We start from the raw sequence: 19,012 nt of genomic DNA, 5'->3' as shown, positions 1-19,012 counted from the left end.
CTGTGTGTTGATGATACAGTTGCTTTTGATGCTAAAATACAATTAACCGTCTTTATCCTTAGAACAAATTAAGCCAGCTGATCAACTTGGCAACCAGCGAGAAAAAGAAACCCAGATCACATAAAGATTAGAGAGGTATGATGCACACAATGGCCTGGAAGGCTTGCATGGCATGGAGCCAATTCCTCCCCATTTCCTTCCACCTCAGTGGGGTTCCTTATGTCTGACTCAGTTATTTCTTTGGAATGATGCCAAGGAGGTCATCTATATTCCACTCGTGAGACACAATTCAAAACAGACTCTGCCTCTGTAGCTTCTCTTGTGACTGCTACACTGGGCAGCATCGTATTCCCTCAGCACTCACAGAGACAGAACAGAAGGCCTGATCCTGAAGGAAAAGGTCTCTGCATCTGTGGAACTGTTCTGGTCTGTAGATGCATGTTCTGACTTAGGGAATTTCAAACATTATCAACAAATCACATTGCATAACGATAAAAACACAGCAGATAAATCTGGTCAAGACTAATGTTCTAGTCTATATCCAGATAGCTAGCTAGACTATCTTTCCATTTTGACTTTTCTGTTGCAAGACTAAAACTACTATTTTTCAGCGGCACCGTGGCTCTGTCCGGCACATAGCGCCGCCCAAGACGATTGTGATTGGTTTAAGGCAATGTTTCCCAAACTTAGGGTGGGGACCCAAAATGGGTCGCAGACCCGTTTTATTGGGTCGCCAATTGGCAGAGTAAAATGCATATCAATCTTATGTGAATTTCATTTCATTTTTTCATTTATTTGTTTATTTGAAAAGGGGACAATGTACACTGATCAACATTCAAAGCAAATGTAAGCGTACCCGAGTTGGCCATAGGCTAATTTTCATCGGCAGTCCCCTAGCCAGATGCTATTAGGCATCCAATGAGCCAGAATGAGCGTTCTCTTTTGCTACAGTGGTCTGTTCAGCTCATATGCTTTGTTTTTTTTTCTCTCACTCTCTTCTCTTATCTTAGGAGGGGATAAGAAAATCAGTTGAGAAAGGGGTGAGACACAGAAAGGAGAATAGAGACCTTTTCTGGTTTTGTTTAGTTTTATAATGGAATAAATATACTTCAAATACATTTAAATTCATGGTTTGTTCCGTCTTTTGTCCACAATTTAAAAATGTAGTTGTAACAATGATTCATGGTGTATTTTTGTAAATTTAGGTCCCGGGGAGACACCAAATTTCTCTCTTGGGGCTTGAGCCGAAAAAGTTTGGGAACCACTGGTTTAAGGAAATACCAATACACCAGAGCAGTTTTTCTCCAATCCCAGAATGCTGTGTTCACTAGCCACACCCTTTTTTTGCGGCGCTGTTGAGAAAGGTCCGGCAAGGCGAGACTAATCATGTTCTGAAAAGTCTAATCTCTTGAATCAAAATTCCTATGTTTATTAATTTCAACAAGTCTCCTGCTTAACACAGAATATGCCATTCATCACTGGAGACTTGGATCACTTGATTTTTTGGAGCTGAGAAAAAAGAATAGCATCTGTTAAAAATTCAACGCAAAATCAAAGGCTGCAATCCACATAAAAAAACAAAAAACATGACAAGCTGGCTCCATGCAATATTGCAATACTTAAAAGTACATTATCACACGCTGGGTGGTGTAATGTCTTAATGTCCTTTGGCTATAAAACTTGTATTGGCCTCATTTATCTAGCTTTTAAGGCTCTTATGAAAGTCTTTTTAAATATTACTCTTCTTTAACATACCGTACTTCCAGGAAAAAAGAAAAGCCGGGCCATTAAAACAGCCCTCTTGAACGAGATGTACCATCTGAGCCCCCATTCCACAACAAGCACTTATCCTCAGCGTTTCTGTGCCCATTTCACTTTTTCCATCAGATCTCCATTTTCTCTGGTCATTCTTAAAGCTCCGGTCTGTGTGCTAAATAATTACAAGAGGCCCATCTTCAACTATCAGGGCGGTCAGGGCCTTGGTTCGAGCGCATGACAGCCATTTTGTCCCCTCACTCCTCTGCTTCCATTAGGGTAACTGGTCGTCATGCCTGCAGGCCATTCCAGGGTCAGGGCCCTCCACTATGGGCTGTAATTGCCGCGCGTGGAGCACTCAGGAGCCACCGCACTCACCTAATGAATTGTCACCCAATTTAATATGAAATTACACAAGGGTGAATCGTAATAGATTAACAGGGTTGGCAAGGTTACTCTCAAAAGATAATCCATTGTAAATTGCTGATTACCTGCCTACAACTATTATTGGAACATATGAAGTGGATTACTCAACACGAGTGATACAATCTGATCACCCTCACCTATCTGTGGATTACTCTGTGGAAAGAGGGAGACAAATGCTAATCCTTAGCCTGCTTTAAGAGGTATTGGGCATTAGCTTGTTCTTAAATTGGCTACAGAGGACACTGGGATTTTTCATTATGGTGATTTTGGAGTTTGATAATTATTCTAATAATCCTAGAATTAAAGGTAACTCATACATTTCATTTATGTAAATATCTCACCAGGACTGACTAACTCACTAATGTGTGAGCCCACAGCCATGATTATGACCTGTCTTTATTGTAAGCTACTTTAGTAATAAAGCCTTCCCATTCTGAATTAAAGGATAATTCTGTTTTTTTGGGGGGTTGTGATAACTGTTATTTGTGCAAAAATTGAGACATAATTCTAGTTCTCCTCCTTGGAAAGCTATTGGCAATTACCAGTTAGTGTTTTTTAGGTAACTACAGAGGACATTTAAACGTCGTATCATCAGGTTGGTTTGATAATTATTGTTAAATATCTAGTTTTCATTTATGTAAGGTTCATATGCTAATGTCACAGCCAAAGGCCATTCAGATGGTCTGCCTTTATTTTACAGTAAGCTCAGTAAAAAGGCCTTCTGTGCTTTAATTAGCCCAAGACATACTGGAGCCAACAGTTTTATCTAAAGCAGAGGTACAACCGACAGTATCTAAAATACTAGTAATAATCTTCAATGTTTTTGTCACCTGTTAATTCAGATTTGTAGAACTATTATGATATAAGACAACAAAAACCCATACTAGGGCTGGGCAAAAGATGATATTATCGAAACAAAATAAAAATGTCTATTTTCTATATGTTTCCATAAGCTTTCTATCGCAAAACCAGAAACACTGGCAAAACCAGTGTTATAGTGGCAAGATACGTTACCTTTGCTGTTGATTTAATTCAAACGTTCTTAATAAAATGACAAAAAACCCTCACAGGAGCATACAAACTCAGGCTTCACCTTTGGTTATTTCATATGGACTATTTACTTATTTATTTACTGTAATTATTGTAATATACTGTATATTGTCACATTATGGAGATTACCTATATCAGGATGCCCTACCACATACTTAGTATGATAGAGACATGACTGAACCTGTCTTCTGTGTTTTCGAAGTATTCAAAAGCATATACATATACAGTGCAACAAAGCCTAAACTCACACACATGTAGAGATCAGTATTGGAATAGTGGAAGTCTAAAAACAGACAGACAGACAGAGAGACAGACAGAGAGACAGTCAGACTGATAGACTGTGTGACGGACGGATGGGCGGACAGACCAACAGACAGTCACACAGACAGACAGACAGACAGACAGTCAGACAGACAGAGGGTGTATCTGACTCAAGTTTTTTTCCCACTATCTTCCCACACTGATATAATGCTAACCAAACAGATGTCTGCATATGAATGTCAGACCGATAACCGATTGGTTTCAAGATTGCGGCAGGAGGTTAGCAGATTTGGCAAGAGACTGGCATTTGGATTTTCCTTTCCTCATGAGCTAAACATATCCCCGTGCCATGATCGTCCAACGTCATCCCGGTTAAATGGAGAACATAAATTCCGAATAAGTTTTGTGGAGCCGACTGAGAGACTGAAGAGGTCTGCACCTTCTTGAACTTTTAGATCCTTGAAGTGTTAAAACAAAAAAGAGTGTACATACTGTATATACAGTGGCATGAGAAAGTTTGCACACCCCTGATGAAGTTGATTAAAAAGAGGGGATAGGCATGGGGAAATTTCCATAAGATCATCTCTCAATGCAAATCAAACCAGCTATTAAGCTACCTGAAATAACACCATGCCGATCTCTATGGTGAAGGGTATGTGAGGATGGGGGGGGGGGGTTACCAGTTACTCATGACTCCTGTATTTTAAGGAAGAAAATGTATGTGAAGTCAAGATGTGAAAAATAATATACAATGACCGCTGTGCTTCCTCATCTTCACAGAGACACCAACATAAAGAATTTTGTAATATGTAAGTACAAAGACTTAAATTTTGCCCCCTCACACTTGAATCAGCCGATGCATTTTTCAGTTACCAGGGGCGCCGTAACACAGGCTGATAGATGTTTCTGGCACTTTAGGAGCATACACAGGAGGATAATTATTAACAGAGATAAGCAGAAAAAAAATGATACACAATTACCCCCCCTCCCCTTCTCACATCCCAGTTTTGACAGCAAACATTAAGCATTTCACACCTTGGAACCCAAGCAGACAAGCCAGCGCTGACCTAAAATCTGAGATGCATTTTTTCATGTGAATAATAGGTGGCTTGAAGATTCATTGTGACATAACAATCATTATTTGTGCCCTCGACTAGTAAATATAGGAAGGGAGCAGCACTTATAATAATGATAGCACATCAGCTTGTTTGCTCCTTACTTATCAAACAGTTATCTATTGACTGTTAGAACAAATACATGTTCTTTTGTGAGGAAAAGGCCTGAAAAACAACCATAAAAAGGAAATATATTATAGATGCTATTGAGTTGTCAGTTATGTATATTGTCCTTTGTAATTTTCAACAAACTGAATATGTAAGATCAGATTTCCTGTGCTTTGTTTTTGTCCCATTAGGTTTCAGTCCAATCAATCAGTCAGTCCAAAGCATTATGCTGCAACGGTGGCCTGCCCGTTCTAAGTGTTTTGAAAGAGATTACTGTGGCACCTACAAGAGAGAAAGACCTTGCACTCGCCAGGGAATTCTGGCATCTCTCTTCTACAGAAAATCGCAAGATGTGTCGCCAGTTGCTTTTTTCAACACCAAAAAGTCGCTAAGGGGGATTGAAAAGTGACAAAATCTAGTGACGCGTCGCTAAATTCACGCTGGTCCGGTCCCCTTAGTTTTACAGAGGCTCGTTCAACAGCATGCTGTGTGTGAGGTCTTTAGCACGTACAGAATCGATTGAAAAACACACACAAACACAGGTTCCTCGATTTATAGTTACATAACTTAAATATTTCAAAGCATGTTTCATTCATTTAGTGTGCTGGTAAAATAGATGAATGTCTTTGCAGATGCGTTTTCTAAGTGACTCTGCCATGACTGCACCTGTATCCTCCCATAAGTATGTGAATAACGGTAGATGTGGAATGGACTGATGAGTTCATCATCATTACTGTCCACACATATAGTGATAATCATCACATCCAACACCTTTCTCTCTGCCCCATGATGTTTACAAAAATGCTTGAATGAACTCCACTTTAAAAGCCAATCCAAATAAATGGTTTTATTGATCTGTTGTTTTGCCACATAATTATCTGAGAGGTGTAGCCCTTTGAATAGTTTTAATGGACCTTGGTCAAGCGTGCAGGCTTGTACTTATGGATGACATGATTGTGTAATTATTCCAACACAATAAGTGCACCACTCCCTTGTTGCCAAATGCAACAATCTCCACTCCAGTCATTAAGTTCCCTTGTAAATTTTGAGTTGATGTTTCCAATTGAGCGTTTATTTTTAACCTAAAGTCTAATTTCTGTTATCTACAATGTAATGTACTTCCATTTACAACTCCCATGTTTGTGTCCCAAGTTTTTTATCACTGCTGCACCCAACCAGTTACATTTCACATCAGTTTTCATGTATGTGCTCAGATCGACACGGTGCAGACGCCAATCAAACAGTCCCTGCTGGCTCTCAATCTCCCAGCCTCCCTGCCCCGAGCTGTGGAGATGGAGAAAGGCCGTCCTGGGGTCACCGTGCTCCGTGTCCTCCTTCACAGAAACACTGCTGCTGTTCTTTTCTCATTACTCACAAGCACTATGTCTGTGCAAACCCCCTTCTCAACAGCCTCAGGTCAGAGGTCAGGTATTATTGAAGTTGTTTTTTACTCATTTCTCCTCCACACCCTTGTATCACTGTCGCAGTAATCGTGCACAATGTTGTTTGAGTGTTAATCCCTAACACAAAAAGGATTGGGAATTCATGCAGTTCAGATTTGTTTACCCATTTTCTGAGGAACTTGAGTCCGTTCTCATGTCCTGTGACTCCCAGAAAAAAACTATTATTTATTCAGAAAGCAAACACTTGTGTAGTAGGAGGGATTAATACCAACAACGACAGAGGGGGAATGAATAGCCTTTTGTCAGCCCCCCCCCCCAGTCCACCCAAACATCTGCAGGAAAGGAGAGCTTTCCAAAGAGATGCACTTTTTGTTATAAAGAGATGAATATGCTTGCCTGTGTTTAATTAATCAGTCAAATAATACTGTAGACTATGCTAGAAAAATCATTTATGTGATTTAAGTGTGGGTGAAATGCTAAAAAGCTCAATTGCTAAAGCTAAACTGGATTGCTAGCTTGCTAGCTTGACTTGACGAGAATAGTTGGAAAAGTGGGAATGGTTTTAATTAGTGTGAATTTCATTGAAAAGCAGAATAGCACCACTCATGTAAAAAAGATGGGAATTAATATTAGTATTAACAAACAAGCTTCTTTTTTTTCAAATACACTCTTGAGCTTGCTGACCTGACACACAGGTTTATGTTTTGGGCATATTTATCTTTTTCCCTTCTTTAAGATGGACTGCAAAACTCAAAGCCTTCTCCTATCACCCTGAGCTATGTGACCCAACATACATTACTGTAGTGTCTTTGCTATTAGACTTCTTCACTTAAGACTCAGTTGTACTAAGAATAGTTCATAAAAAATGTCATAAATAGTCAGTATAGCGTATTGAAAAACGTCATAGTATAGTATGTCAAAAACGTGATAAAAAGTCAGTATAGTATGGTGAAAAAAGTCATAATATAGTATTAATGAAATTCAATAAAAGTCAATATAGTATGTTGAAATTGTCATGAAAAAGTCAGTGTTGTATTTAGAAAAAAATCGTAAAAAGTCATAGTATTGCTTGTCCAAAAAATCAAGTTAAGCATGTCAAAAAAGAGATAAAAAAGTCAACAGAGTATGTTGAAATAAGTCAAAGTGTAGCATGTCAAAAAAGTCAAAGCATAGTACGTCGAAAATGTGATTAAAAAAATTCAGTATAGTTTGTCAAAAAAGTGATGAAAAAGTCATAGTATAGTAGGTCGAAAAAAAAGTCTTAGTATAAGGTTTGTGAAAATGTCACAGTATATTTTGTCAAAAAAGTGATTAAAAAAAGCAATGGCATAGTTTTCTTGCTCGTGGGAAATTGTTTGGTCACTGTAAATTACAGAGTGTGGTCTTGACCCATATTATCTGCAACGTTTCCTGAGATAACTCCTGTTGTGAAAAATAAAACTGAATTGTATTTAATAATGATGAATCAAGTGATAGAAATTCAGTATACAGTAGTATGTTGAAAATGCCAAAAAACAGTACGTTGGTAAAAGGGATAGTACAGTATATTGAAAAAATTGACAAAAATGTTAAAGTATAGTATGTTGAAAAGGTGACAAAGGAGTGAAATAAAGTTAATAAAAGATAGTATGGTATGTATGTAACTTTGTATGTTGGACCTCAAAATCACCCTGAGCTATCTGACCTGACACACAATACTGTAGTGGCTTTGCTATTCACTTAAGACTCAGTGGTAATTAGTACTTAGATTAGGTACTTAGTACTTCATAAAAAAATTCAAATGTGATGAAAAAAGTCAGAACAGCATGTCAAAAAAGTCATAGTAAAGTACATCAAAAATGTGATTAAAAAAAGTCAGTATAGTATGTTAAAAAAAGTCATAATATAGCATGTATTAAAATGTTACTCAGTGGTAATTAGTTTAGTGATGTCTAAACTATACATCACCATACTAAATACCAATGAGTGGTACTTTGTCAAAAAAATATATAGTATGTTGTAAAAAGTCAAAAAAGTCATAGCAAGCATGATGAAAAAAGTGATAAAAAGTTAGAGTTTGAGGATTAAACCAAGTGTCAGAGTCTGCAATGCCTGGCTTGTGATTGATGAAGCAGTGCTAACCACTGCTCCACAGTGCATGTCTGTTATAATAGCCATAGTATGTTAAAAAAGTAGTCCTAGTGTAGCATGTCGAAAAATGTCCTAAAAAATCCACAGTAAAGTATGACCAAAAAAAAGTCAGTGTAGCATTATCTGGTGTGACCACCATTTTTCTCACGCAGTGCAACACATCTTCTTCGCATAGAGTTGACCAGGTTGGCGATGGTGGCCTGTGGAATGTTGGTCCACTCGTCTTCAATGGCTGTGTGAAGTTGCTGGACATTGGCAGGACCTTGGACACGCTGTCGTACACTCCGATCCAGAGCATCCCAAACGTGCTCAGTAAGTGACAAGTCTGGTGAGTATGCTGGTCATGCAAGAACTGGGATGTTTTCAGCTTCTGGGAATTGTGTACAGATCCCTGCAACATGGGACCGTGCAACATGAGGTGATGGTTGTGGATGAATGGCAGAACAGTGGGCCTCAGGATCCCGTCACGATATCTCTGTGCATTCAAAATGCCATCAATAACATGCGCCTGTGTATGTTGTCCATAACCCCTTCGCCACCATGGGCCACTCGATCCACAACGTTGACATCAGAAAAATAGCTCACCCACACAACACCAAACATGCTGCCACCACGTCCACCGTATCAGTGAATCATCCATGAATGATCTTTACATACAAGCAGTGGAAAGAAAATCCAACTTCATAAGGTTCAGAGTGCCTCTGGCTAAAAAGTTATTATACAACAAATCTTTCATTCCCGATGGAATGCATATTCATAACCCATTCTACTGACACATCACACACACTCTGCCTTTAACAGAAAATGTTCTAACACTGCAACATATCTGTTACGTGTGATAAAACTGCACATTTTAGAGTGGCCTTTTATTGTGGCCAGCCTAAGGCGTACCTTTTCAATTATCATGCTGTCTAATGAGCATCTTGATATGCCACACCTGTGAGGGGTGGATGGATTGTCTCGACAAAGGAGAAGTGCTCACTAACACAGATTTAGACTGATTTGTGAAAAATCTTTTGGCAGGAATAGGCCTTTTAGGTACAAAGAAAAAGTCTTAGATCTTTGAGTTCAGCTCATGAAAAATGGGGACAAAATCTGGAAGAGCATCCAAACCCCACACAAAAAGTCTAAGACACTATACGCACTGTAAAAGCCTACACACAACTTTCTCTGTATATCTCAGAAGATTGTGTTGTCCGGTGACTTTCACGCAGAAACTCGAGTGAGGATAATTACCTCCTCTGAAGAGCCCATCGTGTTTTTTAAATCCTCTGTGTCCTCCTTGGCTACTAGCAACTGCGCGGCAAAGGGGTGGGGGCTGTACGCGATCACGGAAGGCTTGCATCATGGGGATGCAACAACAACAAAAATTGGATAACAATACTGTAAAGGCTGCTGAATCAGCATTCAAACAATAAGCCACTAACGGCAGAGGGTTCAGTTATTACGTGAATCAGTAGTACATAGTGCTAAGCACAGCAAATGACACATAGTACAGGTGCAGTAGGCATGACAGTGGCTTTGGGGAATTTTTCAACCCCTTTTTTAAAGACACTGGATTCAAACCCAATCAAACCGTCATCTGTCATCTACTACTTTACAGCCGTCAGCCACGGTTTTATGAAAGCTCAAAGAGGATGTAAACAGTCTACTGAAGTTTCTCGCAAGAAGTCCTTGAGCTGCACCTTGATAAACATGATCAAGGTTGTTGGATTGAATTTTACCATGGTCCTAGGGGAAGCACGCCAGTATGGGTACTGATTCAAAACGCTGTACACTGCTATGTTATACTGTGTTGCAAGGAAACTGTTTTCAACCAGTTTTTACTTCAGTGAATCAATTCACAGTATATAAAGGGGGGAGGTACCCAAACAAATCACACTCCATCCATGGTGCAGGGCAAGCCTGTATTTCATTTTCGATATATCAGTTTCTGTCTACCAGATTGCATGGCCCGGCTGCTTCCTTAGTGTCACACCAACTTTGAGTTGACATATACATATGAGAGATGTTGCGTGCTCGCTCCTCATTTGCATAAGGTTTAGGTCAGGGGCATCCAGCTTTATTAAAATCATTAAATTGATGGTTGTCAATCGAAAATGAAGACAGATTCAGCAACTGCATGGTTTATTTCTAGTGTAAAGTCTTTTTGGAAACTGAACTATTTTCCTACCATGTTGGCCTGGTAGCCTGTTTTCTTTGCTTTTCTTTGGTCATTAAAGAGAAATTGACTGAACTGACTGTTAGTTGCTAGCCCAGCAAATGTCCAATGCTAGGAAGCACGGCGATTTCTCCCGTGAAAAAGTGCCACTGTGGGCACGTAAAATTATTTTGCATGAGGTGAGATTGGTCAGGTTAGTTAGTCCTATACTTTAGGAATTTTATACATTTAGGACGTTATGGGTTTCCTTTAGGAGGGGGGGCTGGTGTCTTCCTTAGAGAGGAGGTGAGAAGCTCAGTCATCTGTGCAAGCCAGTAGAGGTGGTTCAGGCATCTGGTGAGGATGCCTCCTGGGCGCCTCCCTAGGATGGTGTTCCAGGCCTGTCCAGCTGGGAGGATGCCTCGGGGAAGACCCTGGTCTAGGTGGAGAGATTATATCTTCAACCTGGCCTGGGAACACCTCGGGATTCCCCAGTCTGAGCTGATTAATGTGGCTCGGGAAAGGGAAGTTTGGGGTCCCCTGCTCAATACCGAATGAGCAGATGAAGATGGATGGATGGATGGATGGATGGATGGATGGGCAAAAGAGACCAGTGGGATTTAAATTCAGCCTTTAAAACATTCATTCATTCAAAAGACAAATAAAAATCTAATACACATTCATGTTCATGTTCAGGTTAATCTACACAGTGTGATGGTCCAGCTAAAGTTCACTCATGCAGTTTATTGTTTGATAGACAATAAAGAATATTTATTGGTTTGTATTTCATTCTATATAGCTCCACTATTCTCCAATGAATACACTATGATTTAACGGGGGAAGTGTGAGGTGGACCAGCCTTGGGCTACGGGCCCCGCTCACAGCAGCTGTTGGTGCAGATGTAAGGTGACAGTAATCAATACTGATTATTAAAGTGGGAACACCATCTCCAGTGTGTGATTAATCTTCATTCCCCCATGTTTACAGAGCCTCTTCTAGCCCGTGTGCCTCAGAGGGGGAGCGCTCCACATTATCTATCCCCAGAGACGGGAAAAACAAAACAGCGTCACCATTAAAGATACTCACTGTCACTGAAGAAGGAACGCTCGGGTCGTTGGTGGGATGGAGCACACATGTGCTGTACTATCAAAGCACAATGTCTGAAACAGATCGAGAAGGATGTAGAGAATGTGTTTGAAATCCAAAACATAGTGAAAGGAAAAATCCACCCTTGTACGTACATTTCACACTGTGAAGGTGTGTGAGGGCTTAGGAAGAGCGATTATGTACAAAGTGAATGGAAAGAGGTGATTGGATGTGAACAGGTGTTGTAGCAAAGTGACACAAGGGAACCTTTGCATTGTTCAGCGTCTAAAATTGTGCAAATTGAGGGATATATTTGTGCTTATTCAAAGGTTTTATAAGTCCAAAAAATCTAGAGAAACCAAAAAGCATCTAAGGCAGCGCAGAACACCAAGAACTTGAGTTTGTATGCAGTTGATACAGTTTACTGTGTTTATTGTATTTATTGGAGAAAGCCCTGGAGAGACAACAAAGTTCGATTCGGTTCTAGTTCTGCTCTTTGCTAATGTAACCCTGTCTCCTAAAGATGTTTATATATTAGTGATTTGCAAAAGCAATGGGTTTTAAAAGAAATTGCATGGCATTTATCCAAAGAAACATACATTTGCCACTTATTGGAGGGCACACACCTCCGAAGCACCTAGGGGTTGAGTCTTGCTCAAGGACTCATTGGTTGATGTATCACAGTGGGATTTAAACCCATATCTCCCACACCAAGGGCATGTGTCATAGCCACTGTGCCAAGCTACCTGGATTACATTAATATTGAGGAAAAGATCAGTATTGCAAGTTGTACTGACGATTTCTGTAAAACGTCCTTGACAATATGTGTTATTTTTATTCCCTACAATATTGGGAAAGCATGATTAATGGTGTGTTTGGTCTGTTTAAGCAACTCTAAGGTTGAGGAAAGATTGTGATCTAAGATAAATATTTAAATATGCTGACTTAAATCACGAAACAAACCCTGTTTAAATTTTGGCTTTCTTAGGAAAGGTTACAACCACAATGCCATGGATGTGCAAATGCATTATCCAGCCAATTACCTTGCTCGTAACTAGCAATGTGTCTACGTACAGTACGTTGAACCATGTTGTTCTTTTCCAAAGTTAAGTCCTGTAACCTTGCCGAATGGCAGCTACTGTGGAACAACCGATTCATCATCCTTGCTCCACTGCATCCGCAATCAAATTCAGATTAATGTTTAAAACAAAAACAGAACAAAAATCAAATTAGAGCCACTTAGAGTATGGATTGTTTGGTTTGGGGGCATTTATGCTACCAGGTCAATTAAAGGAAGGATCAATAAAACAATAATGAAACTTTGGCATTACATGGGGGGGAGGGAATAAAACAACCCGAGGTGATGATGCTAAAACACCGCTATCGTACAAACATCCGAAGCATGAGGGAGCAGGTATGGCTGGTGTATTTACAGTTGGAAGGAGAGGGCTGCTCCGTGCACAGATGTGCCTTTGATATGCATCATCGGCACACCATTAACATTTTGGACTGGGCTGAAGGCTCCCGGTGCCTCTTGTCTCCATCGCCTGTGACTGCAACAGATGGTCACCCCCCCTTCTCCAAGACTCCACCCCCTCCCTGTGTGCTCTCCCACACAGGTGTCAGGCTCCCACCCTCCACCCACCTTCCTCCATCGTTAAATAATCAGCGACAGTGGCCTCACTCCGCCTCCCTTCCCCGTGGTTGTCAAAAGAAACACCATCCTTCCTCTGGTTAATCCGCTCCTACTCCTCCTCTCATCACCCCCCGCTTCCTCCCGAGGATCCCTAGCCCCACCCTCCTGAGCTCCCGTCACTCAGCACCTGGGAGGTTCCCTCCGGGAGACGATAAGACCTTCCCTCTGAGTATGATAGATGGGGGGAGGGGGGGTCGGGTAGAACAAAGAGGGAGAAAGTGCATGGAGACATTGGGAGTTCTTGACAGCTGTTTCATTCGGAAGGTAATCTCCTCTCCCGGGTGCCATATCGGAAAAAATTAGGGGGGACAGACAGAGCGTGGCTGCATTCTCCAGCAAAAAAAGGACTAGACGAAGATCTTTAGGAAAGTTCAGAGGATTTATTTGACACAAGGCAGAGGGGATGGTACAAGGCAAGGAGGAGGAAGAGGAATAAGGGGGAAAATGCCTTCTTTGTCAGAGTAATTGCTCTCAGCCAGTCTAGTGTGCAAACTGGGGAGAGATTATAGGATTTATTCCCATGTAGATTTTCAACTGAGACGCTTTGCCGGAGCCATTCTGTTCCCTTCAGCATGGGATGTTCTGAATAAATCCATAAATCCATAAATATTGTTGAAGCACCGTGTGTTTTATTCATCCGGGACAGTGAGGCTGAGCAATGCCACATGGATCAAATGTGTGTATATGTGTGTGTGTGTCAAGGCAAACAAAAGAAATGTCTACATACATGACAGCACAGTATACCATTGCCATTGTTTTTTCAGCGAGAAACGAGGCTTTGTTCCGTGTCAGGAGGCCTAAACTCTTCCACAGGATCGGAATTATCTTTTAAAGGTGGATAACGCAGAAGCTAGCAAAAGGGATCAGGATACTAATTATAGATGCCATCGCACGAGTGGATGCTCAGTCAAATAATTCATTTATTTGATGTTGAAAACACAGAAACAACCTGAATTTGGGGGAAGAAATTATTATTACGAGATCAAAACCGCAGCGCATATTTGCATTTGTTGTGCTACTTTGTTTACCAGAATACTTCAAACAATGCATTACCATTTCAAAGCTGGTCAAGTACACGTAATTCCTCGTCCACACATGAAAACAAGACAAAATTGTGTTTGTTGATTTTGTTTCATTATATATTGACTTGCTTGCCCGCAAGCTGAGAGTAAAAGTGCAGCTATCGGCTTATCTTGGCAGTGAACTTGTGCTGACTCGCTCATGACTTGCATAAAGCAATGGAGGGAAATAGCATCGTGTGCATGAGAGGAGGCCTCGTGCATGACAGATGCCTCAAAGACATTTTTTTTTGAAGAATCAAAGGCTCCCTTTGCTAGAAAACAAACTGTCATTTCTAACGGCTTCTTTCCATGTGTCACCAATCAAACGGCCCTCAGAACACCTTCTGTTTCAAATCTGGCTCTTTGTCGGGCACCCTTTACTTGTGTAAAGGGTTCTGAATGTTCCCTGTAGTGTGCGTGGAATATGACAGGTTCCATTATCTTCAATGCAGCCCACCAGGGAATGCCCCATAGTTGCCCACCAGCTTCTGTTTCACAATAATATCTCTACTGTTAGCCTCTCGCTGCAGCAACAGCATGTCACACAAAGTACAAAAACACACCACCAGTTTTTACAAGCCTAAATTACACCAGAGTCAAGTGATACAAACTTAAGAGGAGACAGAGTATAATAAAACCATTTTTTTTCCCGTGTAATGAAGTTGCAGAAACCCAAAGACCGTTTCGTGTACTTTGTTGCAGGTTTCGTAGCGACCTCAAATCCCACTGGAGTGTAAATAAAAGTTAAAAAAACATCAAGCCCAAGCTTTCACAAGGGGGTGACTCATTGCACATGTGTAAGCTTGTTATCTTGATTGTTGTTCCTCATTTATGGGGAAGTGCTCTCCTCCCGTCGCCTTCGGGGCTGTAGCCGGTCCCAGGCAGAGTGTGACGCTCCATGGGTGGCAGGATGGGAAAGGGCCTCAGGTTACACAGGAGGCCTGTCGGGGGGTTACTGCAGCCTGGTTGGGACCTATTTGGGCCCAAGGGGACCTAATTTCATGGTCATTAGGGTCAGGGATATTGTGGTATGTACAGTTAGGCCTTCCAGTTGATGATTAACATGTGCCAAACAGCGAAACAAATCAATGATTGTCTTAGTTGGGTCCCAACAAGGTCCCTTTTAAAAAAAGCTACATATTAAGTAATCTGCAGAATGCTGCTGGTATTAAAAGGAAAATCTACCAATGGAGTAAGCATGCAACTTTACAGCTGGTGGAAAATATTTGATAAGTAAATGTAAAACACTCAAGTTTGTAAAGTATTGACAACAATAAGTTGTCCTTGTTTAATTCAGCTCAATTCAGTAGTTAATACGTCATAAATCAGAAAGAAGTGGAATTGCAGTGTTGTTTTTGTCTTGGCTGTTTGGAAGATAAGTGTGGGTTTTGAAAAAAAAGGTCTATCTAATTTGGACAAAATCTAGAAACAATTAATATACAAATGATACAGATTATTTACAAGCTGTTACATATGTGTTTAAGATGAAGTTTTTAAGATGGTGTTTAGGGATGTCTTAAATCTCTCTTTTGCAGTGCAGCTTCTTTCTTCCTAAGACACCAAGGTCATGCAGCTTGAAATCATTTGATTTTAGGCTCATTTTTTCCATATTTTAAAGTATTTGACAAGTATCCATATGTTATGAATTCCACACAAATTTATGTCAGTCTTTAAAGTTCAGGGAGCCCAGTTGTGGTGGCTTCGTCCGACATCACATCACTGACTGCTATTAAAGGTCACCCAGCGAGCCTGTTGCCTCAGACATTTCCCTCCAACTCCACATAACATCTCGCTGTACAAAGTGCCTGGATTCCTGCTATGAGAGGGGAGGTGAGGCCCTTTTCAGTAAGCCAGTTCATCTGTGACTTTCTCTGTTTCTGTTCACACGCACACACACACACACAAAAAGCCCACTTCATGGTCTAGAGAGTGAAAGGCATTGTCCCTCCTTCCTCCTCTACCCACACATTACAGAAACCAGCCTCTCCTATGCTACACGCACTCACCAGATGTTGCCCAAAGCTTTAGGGAAGAACCCCAGGTATGCGTGTGTGTGTGTGTGTCTTCATGTCAGCCTCCCACAATAGGCTTTTATTGTGCATCTGCCGAGATTTATGACCACAATTTTTTCTACTATGTCGATTTCCTCTTTAGAAATCCCAATGGGGCAGCAGATCAGGGATCAGAGGATAGAGGCAGGTTCTTCAACCCAAAACAGGTGATTCCGACTCCGGCCTCACCAGGCTGGAAAGAAGGTTAAAAAAAAATCTCCCAAATCCCTAGTCACTAGCTTTTTTTATCTACTGCCGATTCACACGAACCCCATCTGTTTCTCGTATCAACACATTTGCACTTGCCAACACAGGGTGCTACGGGTCTGGCCTGCAGGATTCAAGAGGACAAAGTGGATTAATGGAATCAAACTGGCCCGAACGACAGAGTCTGCTGTTGATCACTGTTGAAAAAGGTTTTTCATCATATTATGGTGGCGGGAATGCAAAAGGGGGATGTTAAAGACTCAGCAGAGCTCTCTCAGCGTGAGTGATGATCGGACGGAGCTTTAATGTTCCCTCAGGCCTCAAAGTGTTAAGGGTGCAAGCTGATACGGCAGCGCACCCACTTGGTTACATGCTTCCTGCGTTGTGTGTCGTGCTAGGATGAGACCTATTGTGTTTTGATGGCTTTACATTACCTCTGTGGGCATGTCGACTGGATTTATGTCTGTGATGTCGGTAAGTGTAGGTATGATGTTACTTCTATACATTTGCACAAATCACAATAGAAGAAAAGCTACGGAATGGGAATTTGATTGGGTGTAAAAGCTAATGTTTCTCCATACCATATGGTATCTGTTAAATCTAAATGGTCTCTCTAAACCTGGAGAGGACCATGTTCTCCAAGCTCTAACAAACCACACTGTAGAATGCCAGTGTCCTGTCCACAGTTTAAGTGAGGCTTGCACATGGACCCACTGGACTGTCTCACTGTCAATCAACATATCTGGTCCTGACAGACAGGCAGAACCAGCTACAGTATCACGCTTGCATGTAACCCATGTAAATTGTAATTTCCCCACTGGGGCCCAATAAACAGTATACATTAACGACCATTGGTCCTTATGAAGTCAGTCAGATAAGAGACATGGTTACTTTGACATTTACTTGGTTACTTAACATTTCATTCTTTGGATTACTGTTCTGTAACGAGCCATCGTATTTGACAACTTCAGAATTCTGATAATGTCTAACTCTGTGTTTCCAACCTACATTTTAAAACATAAGCCCCTAGTCCCGTGCCAGATGAGGAACGCGTCAATAAAGACCCTTTGCATGTGATCGAGTTGAAAGCTCACAAAGGCCGACTGGACCATACGCAGGATCAATTCTCCGCATTTGCTCGATTGACACTCAATCCAAGGAAATATTGAAGGAAATTGACTGTGGCTCGGCAGGGATGTTCAAATAGAGTCCCTTCAGAGACAATGCTTTTTAAACTCTCTGTCCTCTCACAGTCTGGGCAAATGTCCACAGGTTGGTCTCCTCTCCTTCTTCCCCTTAATTATAGGTATATATATATAGACAAGGGGATGTCTTTGTCCAAGATGAGTGTGCTTTCTAGTACATGTCCCCTCTGACCAGACTGCTTCTTTCAAAGGCCTCTCATTTCCTCAGGATGAAGACAGATTTGGCAGGAGCTCTGTGATGCGGGCCCAAATTCTAAAAACCTGCCTTTTCCCCTGTAGTCGAACATCATAAATTTGACTATTGTCTTCATCACCATGGGAGTCATCCCAGGATGATATTAGAAGTTCAGCCAGCTCAAAGGCAAAAACCTCCCGGCCAGCCGTTAACACTGACCTACCAGGGATGGAGATCAAAGGGGGGGGAATTCTATATCATACTTTTTCACTGCCACTTCAACAAAAGTTGGAGCCACATTTTGAGCTAGTGCCAATGTTTTCTGTAGCTATTGCAGAGGTTCAACTTGTTTAAACATTCCTCCAGTTATGAAAGGAACTTTTCTTTTAATAAAAAGTCCATTTCATTTTCTAGCTTAAAGGCCTGAGGGAAGGATCTGGAAACCAGATGACTAATAGAAACCTTATCGTTTTAGGGCTTCTTAGCCTTCTTAGTCCAGCTAAATACATCTGAAAGACACACGCCAAATGTCTAATTATAATGGGGAAAAATTCAATGAACTGCATTTCATTCTGAATTCTTATATCAGGAATGGCATATAAGGGCGGCTGTGGCTCGGTAAAGGAAGGTTGGTGGTTCAATCCCTGGCCCTGCAGTCCCATGGCAAAGTGTCCTTGGGCAAGACACTGTAGATTAATTGGTAGTTTAATTGATAAATAGAAAGAATTATTAGTTGCACACTCACAACTTATATCCAGAAAATTATACACATGCTAATACAAAATGTTACTGAACAACACTAACACTGAGGCATCGGAGTGTAAATGTGTGTGTGTGTGTGTTAAAGTGTCTGCTGATCAGGTGGCATCTAGTATGCCAGCGTTTGAATCGCTCAATGAACGTGAATGTGTGAATGGTTCCTGTACTATGTAAAAGTGCTTGGAATAGTCGTTAAAACTAGAAAAGCGCTATATAAATACAGGTCATTTACATATTTTAAAACCTGCAGTACAGTACCAATAAATATGATTTTCATGACTCGCCTTTAATTATGCATCTTATATCGCTGGTGCGTTATCAAGAACAGAAACCATTTGTGAATGTTAAAGCACAATTGAGAGAAATTATTGTTACAAGAATTTA

At 40.9% G+C, this 19,012-nt stretch overlaps 1 long non-coding RNA gene across 1 annotated transcript; it reads right to left on the bottom strand.

Moving 5' to 3' along the window:
* Positions 1-3,246: 3,246 nt before the first annotated feature.
* On the bottom strand, positions 3,247-18,095 carry LOC117938054. Its single transcript, XR_004655318.1, has 3 exons — positions 18,085-18,095; positions 6,097-6,101; positions 3,247-3,301 (listed from the first exon to the last, which is right to left on the bottom strand). It is a non-coding gene; the product is annotated as an uncharacterized LOC117938054 (long non-coding RNA).
* Positions 18,096-19,012: the final 917 nt, after the last annotated feature.

Source organism: Etheostoma cragini, chromosome 22 (genome assembly GCF_013103735.1).
Source record: "Etheostoma cragini isolate CJK2018 chromosome 22, CSU_Ecrag_1.0, whole genome shotgun sequence".
NCBI lineage: Eukaryota > Metazoa > Chordata > Actinopteri > Perciformes > Percidae > Etheostoma > Etheostoma cragini.
Note: the sequence above shows the minus strand (reverse complement) of the source record. Positions and strands in the feature narration are given on the sequence as shown.